Source organism: Mus musculus, chromosome 7 (genome assembly GCF_000001635.26).
Source record: "Mus musculus strain C57BL/6J chromosome 7, GRCm38.p6 C57BL/6J".
Classification (NCBI taxonomy): domain Eukaryota; kingdom Metazoa; phylum Chordata; class Mammalia; order Rodentia; family Muridae; genus Mus; species Mus musculus.
The window spans coordinates 116,948,881-116,953,875 of NC_000073.6; the positions used below are offsets into that span (position 1 = coordinate 116,948,881).

General features: G+C 38.7%; 1 non-coding gene across 1 annotated transcript; it reads right to left on the reverse strand.

Annotated features, from left to right (window-relative positions):
• Positions 1–3,708: 3,708 nt before the first annotated feature.
• Gm26054 lies at positions 3,709–3,815 on the reverse strand. Its single transcript, XR_003947147.1, has one exon. It is a non-coding gene; the product is annotated as a U6 spliceosomal RNA (small nuclear RNA).
• Positions 3,816–4,995: the final 1,180 nt, after the last annotated feature.

Sequence of the window (4,995 nt, forward strand, 5' to 3'; positions counted from 1 at the left end):
AATGCATATGATGAGTACCTGTGAGTACAGGTCATGTGTGGGAAGGATCAGAAGACAACTTCTTTTTTTTTAATTTATTTTTTATTAGATATTTTCTTTATATACATTTTAAATGCTATCCCAAAAGTTCCCTATAACCTCCCCCCCCCCCACACACACACACACAACTCCCCTATGCACCCATTCCCGCTTCTTGACCCTGGCATTCCCCTGTTCTGGGGCATATACAGTTTGCAATACCAAGGGGCCTCTCTTCCCAGTGATGGCCAACTAGGCCATCTTCTGCTACATATGCAATAGAGACACAAGCTCTAGGGGTACTGGTTAGTTCATATTGTTGTTCCACCTATAAGGTTGCAGACCCCTTCAGCTTCTTGGGTGCTTTCTCTAGCTTCTCCACTGGGGGCCCTGTGTTCCATCCAATAGATGATTGTGAGCATCCACTTCTGTATTTGCCAGGCGCTGGCATAGCCTCATATGAGACAGCTATAACAGGTCACTTCAGCAAAATCTTTCTGGCATTTGCAATAGTGTCTGGGTTTGGTGACTGATTATGGGATGGATCCCTGGGTGGGGTAGTCTCTGGATGGTCCATCCTTTCGTATTAGCTACAAACTTTGTCTCTGTAACTCCTTTCATGGGTATTTTATTCCCTATTCTAAGGAGGAATGAAGTATCCACCCATTGGTATTCTCTCTTCCCAATTGATTTTCTTGTATTTTGCAAATTGTATCTTGGGTGTTCTGTTTCTGGGCTAATATCCACTTATCAGCGAGTGCATATCTAATGACTTCTTTTGTGATTGGGTTACCTCACTAAGGATGATATTCTCCAGAGACATCCATTTGTCCAAAAATTTCATAAATCCATTGTTTTTAATAGCTGAGTAGTACTCCATTGTGTAAATGTACCACATTTTCTGTATCTATTCTTCTGTTGAGGGGCATCTGGGTTCTTTCCAGCTTCTGGCTATTATAAATAAGGCTGCTATGAACATAGTGGAGCATGTGTCCTTATTACCAGTTGGAACTTCTTCTGGGTATGTGCCCAGGAGAGGTATTGCTGGATCTTCTGGTAGTACTATGTCCAATTTTCTGAACCTCCAGATTGACTTCCAGAGTGGTTGTACAAGCTTGCAATCCCACTAGCAGTGGAGGAGTGTTCCTCTTTTCTCCACATCCTCGCCAGCATCTGATGTCACCTGAATTTTTTATCTTAGCCATTCTGACTGGTGTGAGATGGAATCTCAAGGTTGATTTGATTTGCATTCCCCTGATGATTAAGGATGTTGAACATTTTTTCAGGTGCTTCTCAGTCCTCTGGTATTCCTCAGTTGAGAATTCTTTGTTTAGCTCTGTATTAGTCAGGGTTCTCTAGAGTCACAGAACTTATGGATAGTCTCTAGATAATAAAGGAATTTATTGATGACTTACAGTCGGCAGCTCAATTCCCAACAATCGTTCAGTCACAGCTGTGAATGGAAGTCCAAGGATCTAGCAGTTACTCAGTCTCACGCAGCAAGCAGGCGAAGGAGCAGGAGCAAGAGCAAGAGCTAGACTCCCTTCTTCCAATGTCCTTATATTGTCTCCAGCAAAAGGTGTAGCCCAGATTAAAGGTGTGTTCCACCACACCTTTAATCCCAGATGAAAGGCATAGCCCAGATTAAAGGTGTGTTCCTTAACTCGGAGATTCAATCTTCTGGAATCCATAGCCACTATGGCTCAAGATCTTCAAACCAAGATCCAGATAAGGATCTCCAAGCCTCCAGATAAGGGTCACTGGTGAGCCTTCCAATTCCGAATTGTAGTTCATTCCAAATATTGTCAAGTTGACAACCAGGAATAGCCACTACAAGCTCTGAACCCCATTTTTAATGGGGTGTTTTGAATTTTTGGAGTCTAGCTTCTTTAACTCTTTATATAAATTGTATATTAGTCCCCTATCAGTTTTAGGACTGATAAAAAACCCTTTCCCAATCTGTTGGTGGCTTTTTTGTCTTATTGACGGTATCTTTTGCCTTACAGAAGCTTTGCAATTTTATGAGGTCCCATTTGTCAATTCTTGATCTTACAGCACAAGCCATTGATGTTCTATTCAGGAATTTTTCCCCTGTGCCCATATGTTCGAGGTTTTCCCCCACTTTCTCCTCTATTAATTTTAGTGTCTCTGGTCTTATGTTGAGGTCTTTGATCCACTTAGACTTGAGTTTTGTACAAGGAGATAAGACTGGATGAATTCGCATTCTTCTACATGATAACCGCCAGTTCTGCCAGCACCATTTGTTGAAAATGCTGTCTTTTTTCCACTGGATCATTTTAGCTCCCTTGTCAAAGATCAAGTGACCATAGGTGTGTGGGTTCATTTCTGGGTCTTCAATTCTATTCCACTGATCTACCTGTCTGTCATTGTACCAGTACCATGCAGTTCTTATCACAATTGCTCTGTAGTACAGCTTAATGTCAGGCATGGTGATTCCACCAGAGGTTCTTTATTGTTGAAAATAGTTTTTGCTATCCTAGGTTTTTTGTTATTCCAGATGAATTTGCAAATTACTCTTTCTATCTCAGTGAAGAATTGAGTTGGAATTTTGATGGGGATTGCATTGAATCTGTAGATTTCTTTCGGCAGGATAGCCATTTTTACTATACTAATCCTGCCAATACATGAGCATGGGAGATCTTTCCATCTCTGAGATCTTCAATTTCTTTCTTCAGAAACTTGAAGTTCTTGTCATAGAGATCTTTCACTTCCTTAGTTAGAGTCACACCAAGGTATTTTATATTATTTGTGACTATTGTGAAGGTGTTGTTTCCTTAATTTCTTTCTCATCCTGTTTATCCTTTGTGTAGAGAAAGGCCACTGATTTGTTTGAGTTAATTTTATATCCAATTACTGCACTGAAGCTCTTTATCAGATTTAGGAGTCCTCTGGTGGAATTTTTGGGGTCACTTATATATACTATTATATCATCTGCAAATAGTGGTGTTTTGACTTCTTCCTTTCCAATTTGTATCCCCTTGATCTCCTTTTGTTGTCAAATTGCTCTGGCTAGAACTTCAAGTACTATATTGAATAGGTAGGGAAAAAGTGAGCAGCCTTGTCTAGTCCCTGATTTTAGTGGGATTGCTTCAAGTTTCCCTCCATTTAGTCTGGTGTTGGCTACTGGTTTGCTGTAGATTGCTTTTATTATGTTTAGGTATGGGCCTTGAATTCCTGATCTTTTCAAAGCTTTTATCATGAAGGGGTGCTGGATTTCGTCAAATGCTTTCTCAGCATCTAATTAGATGATCATGTGGCTTTTGACTTTGAGTTTGTTTATATAGTGGATTACATTGATGGATTTCCCTATATTAAACCATCCCTGTATCCCTGGAATGAAGTCTACTTGGTCATGATGGATGATCATTTTCATGTGTTTTTGGATTCAGTTTGCAAGGGTTTTTTTTTTTTTTTAGGAAAGTGAGTATATATGTATTACATATGAGTAATTGTGTATGCATATAAGCATACCTGTGTAGATGTAATCTTGTACATACATGCAATCATAGTTTCATTCATAATATTCATGATTCCTCCAGTATTCTGACACATTTTCTTTTACTGTGAAATTCATATTGAGAATATTATCATTAAATAAAGAATATGATCATTAATTATATTAGTACATTCAATGCAAAGATATTAAATAAAAGAAAAAATCATGGTGTTAAAAATATGGAATGCTTCACGAATTTGCGTGTCATCCTTGCGCAGGGGCCATGCTAATCTTCTCTGTATCGTTTCAATTTTAGTATATGTGCTGCCGAAGCGAGCACTGCAAGGGTTTTATTGAGTATTTTTGCATCAATATTCATAAGGGAGATTGGTCTGAAGTTCTCTTTCTTTGTTGGATCTTTGTGCGGTTTAGGTATCAGAGTAATTTAGGCTTCATAGAATGAATTGGGTAGAGTACCTTCTTTTTCTATTTTGTGGAATAGTTTGTGCAGAACTGGAATTAGATCTTCTTTGAAGGTCTGATAGAACTCTGCACTAAACCCATCTGGTCCTGGGCTTCTTTTGGTTGGGAGACTATTGATGACTGCTTCTATTTCTTTAGGGGATATAGGACTGTTTAGATCGTTAACTTGATCCTGATTTAACTTTGGTACCTGGTATCTATCTAGGAAGTTGTCCATTTCATCCAGGTTTTCTAGTTTTGTTGAGTAAAGCCTTTTGTAGTAGGATCTGATGATGTTTTGGATTTCCTCAGGATCTGTTGTTATGTCTCCTTTTTCATTTCTGATTTTGTTAATTAGGATACTCTCCCTGTGCCCTCTAGTTAGTCTGGCTAAGGGTTTATCTATGTTGTTGATTTTCTCAAAGAACCAGCTACTGGTTTGGTTGATTCTTTGAATAGTTCTTTTTGTTTCCACTTGGTTGATTTCAGCCCTGAGTTTGATTATTTCCTGCCGTCTACTCCTCTTGGGTGAATTTGCTTCCTTTAGTTAGTTCTAGAGGTTCTAGGTGTGCTGTCAGGCTGCGAGTGTATGCTCTCTCTAGTTTCTTTTTGGAGGCACTCAGGGCTATGAGTTTTCCTCTTAGGACTGATTTCATGTGTCCCTTAAGTTTGGGTATGTTGTGGCTTCATTTTCATTAAACTCTAAAAAGTCTTTAATTTCTTTATTTCATCCTTGACCAAGGAATCATTGAGTAGAGTGTTGTACAGTTTCCACGTGAATGTTCGCTTTCTATTATTTATGTTGTTATTGAAGATCAGCCTTAGTCCATGGTGATCTGATAGGATGTATGGGACAATTTCAATATTTTTGTATCTTTTGAGACCTGATTTGTGGCCAATTATATGGTCAATTTTGGAGGAGGTACCTTGTGGAGCTGAGAAGAAGGTATATCCTTTTCTTTTAGGAAAAATGTTTTTTAGATATCAATTAAATCCACTTGTTTCATAACTTCTGTTAGTGTCCATGTGTCTCTGTTTAGTTTCTGTTTCCAGGATCT